This window comes from Ranitomeya variabilis, chromosome 4, assembly GCF_051348905.1.
Source record: "Ranitomeya variabilis isolate aRanVar5 chromosome 4, aRanVar5.hap1, whole genome shotgun sequence".
In the NCBI taxonomy this organism is placed as follows: Eukaryota; Metazoa; Chordata; class Amphibia; order Anura; family Dendrobatidae; genus Ranitomeya; species Ranitomeya variabilis.
Genome location: NC_135235.1, coordinates 770,203,979 through 770,222,386, shown reverse-complemented (window position 1 = coordinate 770,222,386; position 18,408 = coordinate 770,203,979). Strand labels below are relative to the sequence as shown.

Sequence of the window (18,408 nt, the reverse complement as noted above, 5' to 3'; positions counted from 1 at the left end):
GCTTCAGCAAGGCTGGTTATCAAGAATAGAGGGGTCCCCCCAAAAGCCGGAAATTCATGTGCCGGGTTCAGTAAAATCACAGTGTGACAGGTTAGAATAGAATAGAACAGGTATATACACATAGAATACATAGATGTCAGGGATACACACTACTCATTCAACCCGGTTCCTGAGGAGCGCTGCTCTGCGCGGTGTGAGTACTGAGGCTCCGTACTACAGGTGTGATGTAGTGACGTCATTGTGCCTGCAGTGCACGGAGTCTCAGACTCAGAAGTGAAGGCTGAATGGTGGATCAGGAGCTTTCCACTCCCTGACTCACTAATCTATTCAGCGGTATCACCGTCATGGGAATGTGGATATCGCTGAAATTGTGATGATGGGAAGGAGAGGGTGACCAATACCACACCCCACCGAGCCCTGTCACTTCATAGGCATCATAGCAACCGAGTGGGCTACCTTTATGGATGATACACTCCTGCCTATCCAACTATTGTATGGTAAATATCCCATAGATCCGGGGTTCATTAGTATTTGCACCAAGAATGAGGCCGAGTGAGTATTTTATTAATTGTCGGTGGTCGGAGGTAGTCAGTGAGGTGGATAGTACCATATTGTGCATGTAGGGGGCAGTACTGTGGGAACATTAGAAAGTGGGGGGATGGCAGTACTGTGGGGACATTGTACTGTGTGAGGGGGATGGCAGTACTATGAGAACATTATCCTGTGTGGGGGTATAGCGGTACTGTAAGAACATTATACAGTGTGTGGGGGTATGGCGGTACTATGAGAACATTATACTGTGTGGGGGTATGGCGGTACTATGAGAACATTATACTGTGTGTGGGGTATGGTGGTACTATGAGAACATTATACTGTGTGGGGGTATGGCGGTACTATGAGAACATTATACTGTGTGGGGGTATGGTGGTAATATGAGAACATTATACTGTGTGGGGGTATGGTGGTACTATGAGAACATTATACTGTGTGTGGGGGTATGGCGGTACTATTAGAACATTATACTGTGTGTGGGGGTATGGCGGTACTATGAGAACATTATAATGTGTGTGGGGGTATGGTGGTACTATGAGAACATTATATTGTGTGTGGGGGTATAGCGGTACTATGAGAACATTATACTGTGTGTGGGGGGGTATGGCGGTACTGTAAGAACATTATACTGTGTGGGGGTATGGCGGTAGTACGAGAACATTATACTGTGTGGGGGTATGGCGGTACTATGAGAACATTATACTGTGTGGGGGTATGGCGGTACTATGAGAACATTATACTGTGTGTGGGGGTATGGCGGTACTATGAGAACATTATACTGTTTGTGGGGGTATGGCGGTACTATGAGAACATTATACTGTGTGTGGGGGTATGGCAGTACTATGAGAACATTATACTGTGTGTGGGGGTATGGCGGTACTATGAGAACATTATACTGTGTGGGGGTATGGCGGTACTGTAGGAACATTATACTGTGTGTGGGGGTATGGCGGTACTATGAGAACATTATACTGTGTGTGGGGGTATGGTGGTACTATGAGAACATTATACTGTGTGGGGGTATGGCGGTACTATGAGAACATTATACTGTGTGTGGGGGTATGGCGGTAGTGTGAAAATACCTTTTTTATGAGAGATGCCAGCACTGTGGAAACATTATACTGTGTGAGCGCCATCATATATATTACATAAGGGCCAAAACAACTTCCCCATGAAGAAAATAAATGAGGAAAAATGAGGCTTTAAGCAAACTTCATCATATATATAAAAAATATATTTTTATTGAACAATAATTAAGATGACATATAAAACAGGAACAAAAGACCTCTACATTAAAAATAGCTGGGAACAACACTTTAGCAGGAGACAACCAATAAATGGCAATAAAAATGTGGTGTGAAGGCTACTAGTACCAATGGGCACTTAAACTGCACTGATGTGATGTAATATAACAAAAAGAGGTAGTATATAATGAATGGTATGCTCAGAAATGCTATGGAAACAAACTTCCTATATTACCTGTGGCTCTCTAAACCCATAAATCTACCAACCAACGTTATCACAAGGCAAAAACAAAGTGCTTAGTGCTATACAGATTGGACTGTGCCCATAAACCATATACAATTGTTAAACTTACATAAGTGTAAACTCCAAGCTAGGCGTGTTCCACAGCGACCCCGACAGCGCCGTTTCGCCTGACTGGCTTCCTCACATAAGGGGCGTTATTATAAGTTGTTTTGGATATTATGTTGCGAGGTATGCATATTTATTTATGGACATTTTGATATAATCATATTACATAAGGGGTGTAAAAAGGAGAGTCATAAAAAAGACTCCTCCGGGCTGTGCTGCATTTGTACAGACTGCTATCTGCCGTCCAGACGGGACCATGTGACACCAATGGGGAGAGGGAGGGTTTCCGGAGGGAAGAGTCTAGAGGGTAGTGATGGGTAGTTCATCTAGTTCACCATCCTGACAGAGATTAGTTCATTATGAACTAAACAACAAGTGGGAGGAGACAGAGAGTGATCCCTCATACAGCTCCTCACACTGAAGATCCCTGGTCTCACACTTGCTCTTTATAGCTCCTGATGCTGGAAAAGAAGGTAGTAAAACACTATACCACACATCAAATACAAATATAATAGTAATAATAAAAACTGAAATTGTACAGTAGACAGACACAGCTCATGTGTGTATGAGAGAGAGTGTTTCTGTGGTGTGGTTCATGCCCCTCACCAGTCTTTGTGATAAGATCAGCCTCCTGTCGAGCATCAGCCTCCTGTCGAGCATCAGCCTCCTGTCGAGCATCAGCCTCCTGTCGAGCATCAGCCTCCTGTCGAGCATCAGCCTCCTGTCGAGCATCAGCCTCCTGTCGAGCATCAGCCTCCTGTCGAGCATCAGCCTCCTGTCGAGCATCAGCCTCCTGTCGAGCATCAGCCTCCTGTCGAGGATCAGCCTCCTGTCGAGGATCAGCCTCCTGTCGAGCATCAGCCTCCTGTCGAGGATCAGTCTTGCTACAATCTTTACCACTGGCTCCTGTTCTGTTCTCAGGATGCTGAATGGCTTCTCAGCTCCCTCATACACAATCATTATGAGTCAGTACTCTACACTAATGCAGGGGGAACTGCTGCTGGGCTCAGGGAGATGCATCATGTTGAACTAGGCTGTCCGGAGTCATTCTCAGCAGAACATGTAGGTCAGCAGTTCATATAGTTCATTTAGGTCACAGGTCACATGATGCATTTCCTATCTGCTCCTCACAGGATAGGGTGGAGAATTATCAGGCTGTCTAATAGGAAGATTTTCTTTGCCCCATAGCAACCAATCACAGGTCAGCTTTCTGATACTGCAGTAGTGCAGTGCTCTGGCCAGTGAAATCTGAGCTGTGATTTGGTTGCTATGGGCAGCAGAAGATCCATTGACTGTAAGGCAGCTTGGTAAATCTGTAGTTCTGTGTAGTTTCACCACATCTCCTCCTTCTGCGAGCTATTGCAGTGGTGTGAAATGAATCCTGTCTGCCTGCTCAGTGCTCAATACCAGAGACACTGCAAGTGACCATAATACACTGCGCACTGGGAGGCTTGAAGATTTCACAAAGAAAAAAAAGAAATTACTAACTTGAATAAATAACTTTAGAATTTTTTTTCTCCAGACTGAGTACCCCTTTAACAAGAGTTTGTTATGTAATGATCAGATGTATTAACTATTTCTGATCATTTTAACAAAACTCTAACTCATCCTAGGAGCCACAGCTTCTGTGTAACGAACTAGAACTGATCCATCTCTTCTCAGCAGAATCCAGGGAAATACTCAACTAAATGGACTAAATTAACTAATCACCAAAATGAACGAGATTTCCCATCACTACTAGAGGGTGCACCTGGTCAGGAGACCTTGATGGCACAGTTACTGATATTATAAAGGTCAGAGCATTGAAAAAAAATCACAGAGAAAAAAGCAGAAGCCTCCAAACAAATGCACCAGCAGGGCGCATCGGACCCGATCAATGATGGCAAAAACACAGGTGCAAAAAATACCGATGAAACAACCACTTTCAGTCCAGTGTTGGCTGTTTGGCATTAGTGCACAAAGAGATAAGCGATAATAGTCTGTATGTGGCATTGTTCACACAAGTAATGCAGAGCATCTGGTCTACAGCCTATTACTGACGCACATACAGGCGGCCGCCCAGTGCTACAGAATGCATGCTGTGTGACCAGAGGCCTACAGTTTACAGAGCCATCCTGGTCCGACCGCGCCCTGCAAGATAAAGTGCAAAAATAAACCACATATCAATGTATGTAAGGTATTAGTTTATATTGGGGCCTCAATACGTAAGCTGGCAACCCGCGTCAAGGGTCCTAACGCTAAACATGGAGTAAAAGCTCACAGACACAAAAAGAGGACTGAAAAATCATGGTAAAGTGCCCGAGGCAGCTGGGTGTGGGGCAGAACCTGCTTACAGGGCATAATGGGGGCATTACACTGTGTGGGGCCAAGAAAGGGGCCCTGTACTAGGAGAACACTCCGCTCCTCACTTCCTGTCCTCCATAGTTGGCTCGTATGTGTCTATTACAGGAAACAGAACAACAACGTTATGGTTCTTATAAAGAGTCTCCTCCGTGCAGAAGGGGTTAATGTCCCCGGCTGCGCTCTGTACTGGGGAATCTCCACATACCTCCACCTGCAGAGCCGCACTCCACAGATATGGCTGCTCTGTGCGCACAGGACCTGTGATGAGGTCACAGGGGAGGAGTCAGGGGTCACGTGATCCAGTGATGGGCGGTCCGGCTCGTTTACATTCTCCTTAGTGATGGGCAGTCCGGCTCTTTTTGGTGATCCGGCTCTTTCGGCTCGTGAACCGGCTCTTTTTTTAAATAAAACTAGATTTTACTCTGTCATCGTTCCCAGTCTTTGCCTGTAAAGTGACAGCCTCATGATACACCTGTGTAAGTATCTAGTGAAGCAGGACACACTGTTTTTTAGCGTTGCTGTTTCTGCAGATTGTTGGCTCTTGTGAACAGAGCCCGCGCTACTCGGTTGTAGTCCTAAGGCCGGGTTCACACTGCGTTAGCAGCAGCCCGCTCAGCACATACACTAACGGGCTGCTGTTAACGCAAGTGCCGACGTTTACATTGCGCTAGCGCAGATAGAGCATCTTCTAGCTCTATCTGCGCTAGCAGTGACGGACCCGGAAACGCTGCAGCCCGCATCTCAGGGTCCGTCACTCAATGACAGCACATCCCTAGTGCACGCCCATTGTGGGTGGGCGCTACTGATGCGTCCGACATTGCAGTCAATGGCGGCCGTAACGTACTGCGTTACACCGCGTTTATGCCGCTGTGTAACGTAGTCCGTCTAACAGACGCCACTAACGTAATGTGAACCCGGCCTAACCTGTATTACTTTGTAATATGTGCTGTTTTTTGTACACGTCCTTTCTGAATTAGTAAGTGCTGTGCTATATGTTGGTGCTGTATAAGATTGTATAAGGCTACTTTCACACGGGGCCGTCGCCATGCGTCGGCCCGATGTACCGACACACGTTGTGAAAGAAATGAACAATGGGGGCAGCGGATGCAGTTTTTCAACGCATCCGCTGCCCCATTGTAAGGTTCGGGGAGGAGGGGGCGCGGTCGAAAATGGCGGATGCGACGCACAAAAAAAGTTACATGGAACTTTTTTTGTGCCGACGGTCCACCAAAACACAACGCATCCGTCGCACGACCATACATCGCAATGCGTCGCTAATGAAAGTCTATGGAGAAAAAAACGCATTCTGCAGATAATTCTGCAGGATGCGTTTTTTCTCCAAAACAACGCATTGCGACGTACACCAAACAACGCTAGTGTGAAAGTAGCCTCATACGCACACTGTACACACACACATACACTGTATACATACACAATGTATACACTGTACACACACACACACTGTGCAAAGCATACGGAATAGTAAACTCAGTTTATTTCAACACAACGTGGAACAGAAATGTATAAATGCTACTATACCATGGTATCAACTTCTCCTGCTGGTGGTGCACAGCACTACAAATCCCAGCAAGTCAAACAGAATATGGCACTGCAACCCTAGTTACATACCAACTTTATTAACAGTTAAGTTACAGTAAATATGATTGAGGTAGTGTTACAGATAGAACAAGTTTAAAGAGATTGTCCATGACTAACATTGATGGCCTGGCCTTAGGGTACCGTTACACTAAACGATTTACCAACGATCAGGACCAGCGATATGACCTGGCCGTGATCGTTGGTAAGTTGTTGTGTGGTCGCTGGAGAGCTGTCACACAGACCGCTCTCCAGCGACCAACGATGCCGAAGTCCCCGGGTAACCAGGGTAAACATCGGGTTACTAAGCGCAGCGCCGCGCTTAGTAACCCGATATTTACCCTGGTTACCATTGTAAATGTAAAAAAAAACCAAATACTACATACTCACATTCCGGTGTCCGTCACGTCCCCCGCCGGCGGCTTCCCGCACTGACTGTGTCAGTGCCGGCCGTAAAGCACAGCACAGCGGTGACGTCACCGCTGTGCTCTGCTTTTACTTTACAGACGGCGCTCACAGTGCGGGAAGCAGACGCCGGGGGACGTGACGGACATCAGATGGTGAGTATGTACTGTTTGTTTTTTTTACATTTACAATGATAACCAGGGTAAACATCGGGTTACTAAGCGTGGCCCTGCGCTTAGTAACCCGATGTTTACCCTGGTTACAAGCGAACACATCGCTTGATCGGTGTCACACACGCCGATCCAGCGATGACAGCGGGAGATCCAGCGACGAAAGAAAGTTCCAAACGATCTGCTAAGACGTACGATTCTCAGAAGGGTCCCTGATCTCTGCTAAGTGTCAGACACAGCGAGATCGTATGGATATCGCTGGAACGTCACGGATCGTACCGTCGTAGCGACCAAGGTGCCACTGTGAGACGGTACCCTTACTGTAGGTGATCAATGTGGCGAGACGCTGCAGAGAAGCGAGTGCAGCCCCAGTCTCCTGTGATGCCACGTGTGAGACCACCTCAAATGAAACCGTGCACTCTGAACTACGCAAAACAAATCCCCCAAACTATACGGTGGAATTGCTTCCCCATCTTCGTTTCACCTCACTGTGAACTTTTTTTTTCCTGGTTTTTCAGGACATTATATGGTAAAATGGGCTCATTCAGAACTAAAACTTGTCCTGCAAAAAAAGAAACACAAAACCCCAAGCCCTTACAAAGGCTCCTGAAAGGTGTGGCAGAAAAAGAACAATAGCTGCAACATGAAGGGGTTAATCACCATGATTTGTAGATATTTTGGGTGCATTAAAAAGGTTGCAAAAGTGTAAAGACAAGAAGAGCTGCAGAGTGTCAGATAATTGGAGATGGCACAGAACTGCAGCCGTTATTAGAGGGAGCTGATAATAACAGCATGGCCACCTCTCCAGCACAAGCCTGGCCTGATGGGAGGCTACAGGCTGCACAGCTGCGGTACCTGTGTGAGGTGAATGCCCGGGTGCTGAGGGGAACAATACAGACACTTCAACCGCACCCGGCTGTGCCTTCCTGGGGACTGATTCTGTGATCACATCACTGGACTCACCGGCATTTCTTACACTCCACAGACTCACATCTCCCTCTCTGCTGTCTGCTCCTCCCACATGAGTCACAGTCACACTTCACTGAGCTCGCTGAATCTGATAGGCTGCAGGCGCCAGACAAGGAAGGAAAAAAAAAAAAGAGTCTGTTCACTCACGCTGCAGAGCCGGCTCCCATCGTTCACAGCAGGGAGCCGGCTCTTTGTGTCGGCTCGTTCATGAACGACACATCACTAATTCTCCTCAGTCCTGGTTCCCGCTTTTTCCCTGTACACTGAGGCCTCATGGTACACCTGTGTAAGTATCTAGTGAAGCAGTGCAGACTGGTTTTTAGCGTTGCTGTTTCCGCAGATTGTTGGCTCTTGTGAACAGGGCCCGTGCTCCTCGGTTGTTAAGGCCGGGTTCACACTGCGTTAGCAGCAGCCCGCTCAGCACATACGGTAACGGGCTTCTGTTAACGCAAGTGCCGACGTTTACATCGCTAGCGCAGATAGAGCTCTGCTGTGTGTATCTAGCTCTATCTGCGCTAGCAGTGACGGACCAGGAAATACTGCAGCCCGCGTCTCAGGGTCCGTCACTCAATGACGGCACATCCCTAGCTAACATCCATTGTGGGTGTGCGCTAGTGATGTGTCTGACATTGGAGTCAATGGCGGCCGTAACGGACTACGTTACACCGTGTTATGCCGCTCTGTAACGTCTAACGGACGCCACTAACACAATGTGAACCCAGCCTAACCTGTATTACTGTGTAATATTTGCCGTTTTTTGTACACGTCCTTTCTGAATTAGTAAGTGCTGTGCTAAATGTTGGCGCTGTATAAGATTGTAATTCTTACAAATAAAAGGCTGCAAGCACTGTGCTAAGGCTGCTTTCACACGAGCATCGGTACGGGGCCGTCACTATGCGTCAGCCCGATGTACCGACGCACGTTGTGGAAGAAATGAACGTGGGCAGCGGAGGCAGTCTTACAACACATCCATGCCCCATTGTAAGGTCCGGGGAGGAGGGGGCGCGATCGAAAATGGCGGATGCGACGCACAAAAAAAGTTACATGAAACGTTTTTTTGTGCCGACTGTCCACCAAAACACGATGCATCTGTCGCACGACATGTGGCCATACGTCGCAATGCGTCGCTAATGAAAGTCTATGGAGAAAAAACGCATCCTGCAGACAATTCTGCAGGATGCGTTTTTTCTCCAAAACAACGCATTGCGACGTGCACCAAACACTAGTGTGAAAGTAGCCTTACACGCACACTGTACACACACTACACACACATACACTGTACACACACTACACACTGTATACACAGACACACACTGTATACACACACTGTACACATATACACACTGTACACACACATACACAATGTATACACTGTATACACACACACACACTTTATATACACTGTACACACACACTGTACACACACACACTGTGCAAAGCATACGGAATAGTAAACTCAGTTTATTTCAACACAACGTGGAACAGAAATGTATAAATGCTCCTATTCCATGGTATCAACTTCTCCTGCTGGTGGTGCACAGCACTACAAATCCCAGCAAGTCGAACAGAATATGGCACTACAACCCTAGTTCTATACCAACTGTATTAACCGTTAAGTTACAGTAACTATAATTGAGGTAGTGTTACACATAGAACACGTTTAAAGAGATTGTCCATGACTAACATTGATGGCCTTCCCTTACTATAGGTGATCACTGGACTCACAGGCATTTATTCACAGTCCACAGACTCCACATCTTCCTCTTTGCTGTCTGCTCCTCCCACATGAGTCACAGTCACACTTCACTGGCTGAATCTGATAGGCTGCAGGCGCCAGACAAGGAAAGAAGAAAGACTCGGCTCACTCACGCTGCAGAGGGAATGAGATCCGCAGTGAAGACGCTACATGGAGACTTCTCCTCAGTCAGTGACATTCCCGCCATTATTCGCCCTCACTACTGGCACAATCACCTCGCGCCGCCTTTTCTACACAATGTTCTGTGTGGAATGTAACGTGTGATTTCTCTGGAGACAAATAGACCCCACACATGAGGGGATTATCACCGGTTACCGGACGTCTAGTATATGGCGGCATATGATTGTGCTATCGCCTCCACACCGGGGGCTAAAATGCCAAAATCTCGCTTATTTACCCCCTTCCAGTATCTGGTCATATACGGCCATACAAATACGAGGACTTCCTCCGCTCACCCACCCAGACGTATTAGAGTCCAGTCCTCAGCAGACATGTGCAGAGCTCGGATCACCACCAAGTTCCTGCCGGCCGACTCCCAGGTGTAAATGGAAATCCCTCACTTGTCTGGCTCATGCAAATACTGAGTGGAGGAGAAGATGGAATAAAATCTTGTCCTTTATTGGTGCATCATAAGAACAAGCTGACGTGTTTCAGGCGATACTGCCCTCAGTCATAGTATAATAAAAACACATTACAGCACGATATATAAAGGCACATAACGAGGCTGCAGCCAATCACAATACATGTCCATTATCCATATATCACACACATGAGTGCCCATTGGACAAAGTCACGCACCTGCCCAACCGGAGTGTTATACTAATGTTATAGCCACTAAGTCTATATACAAATTGTAAGAATATAACAATTCCCTATATATATATATATATATATATATATATATATATATATATATATATACACACATACACAGTACAGACCAAAAGAAGGACACACCTCATTTAAAGATTTTTCTGTATTTTCATGACTATGAGAATTGTTCATTCACACTGAAGGCATCAAAACTATGAATTAACACATGTGGAATTATATACTTAACCAAAAAGTGTGAAACAACTGAAATTATGTCTTATATTCTAGGTTCTTCAAAGTAGCCACCTTTTGCTTTGATGACTGCTTTGCACACTCTTGGCATTCTCTTGATGAACTTCAAGAGGTAGTCACCGGGAATGGTCTTCCAACAATCTTGAAGGAGTTCCCAGAGATGCTTAGCACTTGTTGGCCCTTTTGCCTTCATTCTGCGGTCCAGCTCACCCCAAACCATCTCGATTGGGTTCAGGTCTGGAGACTGTGGAGGCCAGGTCATCTGACGTAGCACCCCATCACTCTCCTTCTTGGTCAAATAGCCCTTACACAGCCTGGAGGTGTGTTTGGGGTCATTGTTCTGTTGAAAAGTAAATGATGGTCCAACTAAACGCAAACCGGATGGAATAGCATGCCGCTGCAAGATGCTATGGTAGCCATGCTGTTTCAGTATGCCTTCAATTTTAAATAAATTCCCAACAGTGTCACCAGTAAAGCACCCCCACACCATCACACCTCCTCCTCCATGCTTCACGGTAGGAACCAGGCATGTAGAGTCCATCCGTTCACCTTTTCTGCGTCGCACAAAGACACGGTGGTTGGAACCAAAGATCTCAAATTTGGACTCATCAGACAAAAGCACAGATTTCCACTGGTCTAATGTCCATTCATTGTGTTCTTTAGCCCAAACAAGTCTCATCTGTTTGTTGCCTGTCCTTAGCAGTGGTTTCCTAGCAGCTATTTTACCATGAAGGCCTGCTGCACAAAGTCTCCTCTTAACAGCTGTTGTAGAGATGTGTCTGCTGCTAGAATTCTGTGTGGCATTGACCTGGTCTCTAATCTGAGCTGCTGTTAACCTGCGATTTCTGAGGTTGGTGACTCGGATAAACTTATCCTCAGAAGCAGAGGTGACTCTTGGTCTTCCTTTCCTGGGGCGGTCCTCATGTGAGCCAGTTTTTTTATGGTTTTTGCCACTGGGGACTTGAGGACACTTTCAAAGTTTTCCCAATTTTTCGGACTGAGTGACCATCATTTCTTAAAGTAATGATGGCCACTCATTTTTCTTAGCTGCTTTTTTCTTGCCATAATACAAATTCTAACAGTCTATTCAGTAGGACTATCAGCTGTGTATCCACCAGACTTCTGCTCAACACAACTGATGGTGCCAACACCATTTATAAGGCAAAAAATCCCACTTATTAAACCTGACAGGGCACACCTGTGAAGTGAAAACCATTCCCGGTGACTACCTCTTGAAGCTCATCAAGAGAATGCCAAGAGTGTGCATAGCAGTCACCAAAGCAAAAGGTGGCTGCTGTGAAGAACCTAGAATATAAGACATATTTTCAGTTGTTTCACACTTTTTTTGTTAAGTATATAATCCCACGTGTTAATTCATAGTTTTGATGCCTTCAGTGTGAATGTACAATTATCATAGTCATGAAAATACAGAAAACTCTTTAGATGGGAAGGTGTGTCCTTCTTTTGGTCTGTACTGTGTATACATATTGTATGTATGTATATATATATATATATATATATATATATATATATATATATATATATATATATATATACATCACAAAAACAGGCAGCACTCCATGTCCTTAAGTTCATATGCAGGTGTTTATTGTGCCCACATCTCCGTGCACGGAGATGTGGGCACAATAAACACCTGCATATGAACTTAAGGACATGGAGTGCTGCCTGTTTTTGTGATGCATATGAAGTGGAAACAACCGAGGACAGGTTGTCTGGGCAGTGCACCCGAAGATAAGTAAAGAAGTAGTGCTGTTCCATTTTTTTCTAATATATATATATATATATATATATATATATATATATATATATATATATATATATATATATATATATATATATATATATATATATATATATATATATATATATGTATATATATATATGTATATATATATTGTGATGCAGTGACCCCTGTAACAGGTAGGGGGCACTGCATAGTCTCCCCGGTATGTGCACGGAGTCGTATTGAGGCCGTGAGGATCGACCTGCAGTGATGTCAGGATCACGTGACCAGCCTATGTGATCCATTACTGTGGGTGTGGTTACAGGTACATAACGTGACCAGGGTGTGGGTCACAGGGGGGTTCCTGAGGGCCTGTGCATGGGCTGTGTATGCACATGGTTTGGACCTGGTGGCCTGGGTGTTGGACTAAGTCCTGAATAGCACCCAGACAGGCCACATGCCTCTGTGGTGGACGGTCCCAGGTGGGATGGACGTTCTGAAGACCACAGTGTGATCATGGTCCTGGACAGTCTGTGTTAGAAGCTCCTGTGAGTGGAGTCTTCTTGGAGCACCTGAGAGACTGTGGACCTGGATGATCGGTGTTGGGGAAGCTACCGGCCTTCGGTGGCTCTGGACTGACTGATGTGTGCCGGCCAGGCAAGTTGGTGAACCCCGTAAGGCAGTTTCCCCAGGAGAGAGGACTGACAAGGAGTCAGCAGATGGAGCAGGAGCTCCCTAAGGTACCTCCATAAACTGTTGGTGCTTGTATCATGAACTGTGTGGTAACCCACGGCAACTGGTCAGTGAGGACCAGCGTGTTTAGTTGCCACAGAATAAGGGTCTGAAACTTGAAGTGATAACCTGGTTCAGTATGTAAATGGACTGCTCATGGTATGGTTTATGAGGCATAATAAACCGTATGGACTGTTTTGTTTTAAAAACCCGTGCCCGTGTGCTGAATATCGCGGCCAAGCGAGTATTCCCCAATACACTCAGTAAGAGTAGTCTTACAATATACACACACATACATATATATATACACACATATATATATATATATATATATATATATATATATACATATATATATATATATATATATATATATATATATATATATATATATATATATATATATATATATATATATACATATATATATACATATATATACATGTACACACACACACACACACACAGATGTAAATACATAAAATACCCCCACATGTAGGCTGTGTGCACACGTTGCAGTTTTGTCCACGGATCCGCAGCTTTTTTGACGCTGCGAGTTTTCCATGCGATTTACAGTACCATGTAAACCTATGGAAAACCAAATCCCCTGTGCACATTGTAGCGCCCCCACTGCCGCAGGGCCGAGGGGTGCCCGGTACCGGGCCTCTGAGTCTCTGTTCTGGGGTTGTCACGGTGGCTAGACCAGGTCCGTGACCCTGCTGAGGGGCGTACAATTAAGATGGATGTATGGTGATGATGTTATGGTGCGGTGAAGTGCCGGTCGCAGTAAATAACGAGGACACCAGGTTGCAGTCTCTTTACCTCTTTACTGAAGGCTTCAGGGTCCTCAGTCCGGAATACGGTTAACCAGGCTGCGCAAGTCCGGCCGGTCCAATGGCACCTCCAGAGCTCCCTTTGCAGGTGGAAATCTGTGCCTACCTTCTAGCGCTTGTGTGTTGTGGTCCTCCCCTGCTGTGCTTACGGGATATGTCATGAATCCCCAATGGCTAGGGATAGCACAGGACAAGCAAAGTACAAATAAATAACGGACGAGCTCTAGGGTGATGGAACCTGGGCTGACCGCTGCCCTACGCCTGACAAACGCAACTAGAGATAGCCAGGGAGCGTGCCTACGTTGGTTCTAGACGCCACGCACCAGCCTAAGAGCTAACTAGTACTGCAGAGAAAACAAAGACCTCACTTGCCTCCAGAGGAATGAACCCCAAAAGATATAGTTGCCCCCTCACATGTATTGACGGTGAAATGAGAGGAAGGCACACACATAGAGATGATATATATAGCTTTAGCAAATTGAGGCCCGCTGTAAACTAGAAAGCAGAACGATACAAAAGGGGACTGAGCGGTCAGCAAAAAACCCTAATCAAAAAAAACATCCTGAGATTACAAGAACCCATGTGCCAACTCATGGCACATGGGGAGAACCTCAGTCCACTAGAGCTACCAGCTAGCATAGAGACATAATAAGCAAGCTGGACAAAAAAAACCAAACAACTGAAAATCAGCACTTAGCTTATCCTGAAAGATCTGGGAGCAGGTAGGCAGGAACCAAACAGAGCACATCTGAATACATTGATAGCCGGCAAAGGGAATGACAGAAAGGCCAGGTAAAATAGGAAACACCCAGCCTCTGATGGACAGGTGGAAACCAAAGGCCGCAACCCACCAAAGTCACCCAGTACCAGCAGTAACCACCAGAGGGAGCCCACAAACAGATTCCACAACAGTACCCCCCCCTTGAGGAGGGGTCACCGAACCCTCACGAGAACCCCCAGGGCGATCAGGGTGAGCTCTATGGAAGGCGCGGACCAAATCAGTCGCATGAACATCGGAGGCGACCACCCAGGAATTATCCTCCTGACCATAACCCTTCCACTTAACCAAATACTGGAGTTTGCGTCTGGAAACACGAGAATCCAAGATCTTCTCAACAACATACTCCAATTCTCCCTCCACCAGCACCGGAGCAGGAGGCTCAACCGAAGGAACAACGGGCACCTCATACCTCCGCAATAACGACCGATGGAACACATTATGAATAGCAAACGATGCTGGGAGATCCAAACGAAAAGATACAGGGTTAAGAATCTCCGAGATCCTATAAGGACCGATGAACCGAGGCTTGAACTTAGGAGAAGAGACCTTCATAGGGACAAAACGAGAAGACAACCACACCAAATCCCCAACAAGAAGTCGGGGACCCACGCGGCGACGGCGATTAGCATACTGCTGAGTCTTCTCCTGAGATAACTTCAAATTGTCCACCACCTGATTCCAAATCTGATGTAGCCTGTCCACCACCACGTCCACTCCAGGACAATCCGAAGGCTCCACCTGACCAGAGGAAATACGAGGATGAAACCCCGAATTACAAAAAAAAGGAGAGACCAACGTGGCAGAACTAGCCCGATTATTAAGAGCAAATTCGGCCAGTGGCAAAAAAGCAACCCAGTCATCTTGATCAGCAGAAACAAAACACCTCAAATAAGTTTCCAAGGTCTGATTAGTTCGCTCCGTCTGGCCATTCGTTTGAGGATGGAATGCAGACGAGAAAGACAAATCAATGCCCATCTTGGCAAAAAACGTCCGCCAAAATCTAGACAAACTGGGATCCCCTGTCCGAAACGATATTCTCCGGAATCCCATGCAAACGAACCACGTTCTGAAAAAACAAAGGGACCAACTCAGAGGAGGAAGGCAACTTAGGCAAGGGCACCAAATGAACCATCTTAGAAAAGCGGTCACACACAACCCAGATAACGGACATTTTCTGTGAAACCGGGAGATCAGAAATAAAATCCATGGAAATGTGCGTCCAATGCCTCTTCGGGATGGGCAAGGATAACAACAACCCACTGGCCCGAGAACAGCAAGGCTTAGCTCGAGCACACACTTCACAAGACTGCACAAAGGTACGCACATCCCTAGACAAGGAAGGCCACCAAAAAGACCTGGCCACCAAGTCTCTAGTACCAAATATTCCAGGATGACCAGCCAACACAGAAGAATGGACCTCGGAGATGACTCTACTGGTCCAGTCATCCGGAACAAACAGTCTTTCTGGTGGACAACGATCCGGTTTATCCACCTGAAACTCCTGCAATGCACGTCGCAAGTCTGGGGATACGGCGGACAATATTACCCCATCCCTAAGGATACCAGTCGGCCCAGAGTCTCCAGGAGAGTCAGGCACAAAACTCCTGGAAAGAGCATCTGCCTTCACATTCTTTGAACCTGGCAGGTATGAAACCACGAAATTGAAACGAGAAAAAAACAACGACCAACGAGCCTGTCTAGGATTCAAACGCCTGGCAGACTCAAGGTAAATGAGATTCTTGTGATCAGTCAAGACCACCACACGATGTTTAGCACCCTCAAGCCAATGACGCCACTCCTCAAATGCCCACTTCATGGCCAAAAGCTCCCGATTACCCACATCATAATTGCGCTCGGCGGGCGAGAATTTTCTAGAGAAGAATGCACATGGCTTCATCACCGAGCCATTAGAACTTCTCTGTGACAAAACCGCCCCCGCTCCAATCTCGGAAGCATCAACCTCAACCTGAAAAGGAAGTGAAACATCTGGTTGACACAACACAGGAGCAGAAGAAAACCGGCGCTTAAGTTCCTGAAAGGCCTCCACGGCAGCAGGAGACCAATCAGCAACATCAGCACCCTTTTTAGTCAAATCAGTCAAAGGTTTAACAATACTGGAAAAATTAGCAATGAACCGACGATAAAAATTAGCAAACCCCAAGAACTTCTGAAGGCTCTTAACAGATGTAGGTTGTGTCCAGTCACAAATCGCCTGAACCTTGACGGGATCCATCTCAATAGTAGAAGGAGAAAAAATGTACCCCAAAAAAGAAATCCTCTGGACTCCGAAGAGACACTTTGAGCCCTTCACAAACAGAGAATTGGCCCGCAGAACCTGAAACACCTTCCTGACCTGTAGAACATGAGACTCCCAGTCATCAGAAAACACCAAAATATCATCCAAATACACAATCATAAACTTATCCAGATATTCACGGAAAATATTGTGCATAAAGGACTGAAAGACTGACGGAGCATTGGAGAGTCCAAAAGGCATTACCAAATACTCAAAATGGCCCTCAGGCGTATTAAATGCGGTTTTCCACTCATCACCCTGTTTTATCCGCACCAGATTATACGCACCGCGAAGATCTATCTTAGTGAACCACCTAGCCCCCTTAATGCGAGCAAACAAATCAGTCAATAATGGCAATGGATACTGATATTTGACTGTAATCTTATTCAGAATGCGATAATCTATACAAGGCCTCAGGGAACCATCTTTTTTTGCCACGAAAAAAAAACCTGCTCCCAGAGGGGACGAAGATGGACGAATATGTCCCTTTTCCAAGGACTCCTTAATATAATTCCGCATAGCAGTATGCTCTGGCAGTGACAGATTAAATAAACGACCCTTAGGGAACTTACTGCCAGGAATCAATTCTATAGCACAGTCACAATCTCTATGAGGAGGGAGCGAATTGAGCTTAGGCTCCTCAAAAACATCCCTATAGTCAGACAAAAACGCAGGGATCTCAGAAGGAGTAGATGAAGCGATTGAAATCGGAGGTGCATCATCATGAACCCCCTGACATCCCCAGCTTAACACAGACATTGTTTTCCAGTCCAGGACAGGATTATGAGTTTGTAACCATGGCAGACCAAGCACTAGTACATCATGTAAATTATACAGTACAAGGAAGCAAATCACCTCCTGATGAACGGGAGTCATGCGCATGGTCACTTGTGTCCAATACTGCGGTTTATTCATAGCCAATGGTGTAGAGTCAATTCCCTTCAGAGGAATAGGAACTTCCAGAGGTTCCAGACTAAAACCGCAGCGTTTAGCAAATGACCAATCCATAAGACTCAGGGCAGCGCCCGAATCCACATAGGCATCAACGGAAATGGAAGACAGTGAAAAAATCAGAGTCACAGACAAAATGAACTTAGGCTGCAGAGTACCAATGGCAAAAGATTTATCAACCCTTTTTGTGCGTTTAGAGCATGCTGATATAACATGAGCTGAATCACCACAATAAAAACACAATCCATTTTTCCGCCTATAATTTTGCCGTTCACTTCTGGACGGAATTCTATCACCTTGCATAGTCTCAGGTGCCTGTTCAGAAGACACCGCCAACTGGTGCACGGGTTTGCGCTCCCGTAAACGCCGATCAATCTGAATGGCCATAGCCATAGACTCATTCAGACCTGTAGGCGTAGGGAACCCCACCATAATATCCTTAATGGCCTCAGAAAGACCATTTCTGAAGTTTGCAGCCAGGGCGCACTCATTCCACTGAGTAAGCACCGACCATTTCCGAAATTTTTGACAATATATTTCCGCTTCATCATGCCCCTGAGAGAGGGCTAATAAAGCCTTTTCAGCCTGAATCTCCAGGTTAGGTTCCTCATAGAGCAATCCC

At 46.0% G+C, this 18,408-nt stretch overlaps 1 protein-coding gene across 6 annotated transcripts in view; it reads right to left on the bottom strand.

Moving 5' to 3' along the window:
• Positions 1 to 18,408, bottom strand: part of LOC143766936 (uncharacterized) — a 107,117-nt gene that overhangs the window by 25,804 nt on the left and 62,905 nt on the right. The window contains exon 1 of one of the 6 annotated variants that reach the window (XM_077254949.1): positions 7,623 to 7,749. The exons of 2 other annotated variants lie outside the window; for them this stretch is intronic. The gene's annotated coding sequence lies outside the window, so the exon portion shown is untranslated. Of the gene's footprint in view, positions 1 to 2,751; positions 4,300 to 4,693; positions 4,757 to 7,622; positions 7,750 to 18,408 lie in introns of those variants that run through there. 3 more of the 6 variants (XM_077254948.1, XM_077254947.1, XM_077254946.1) reach the window with 3 other exon arrangements.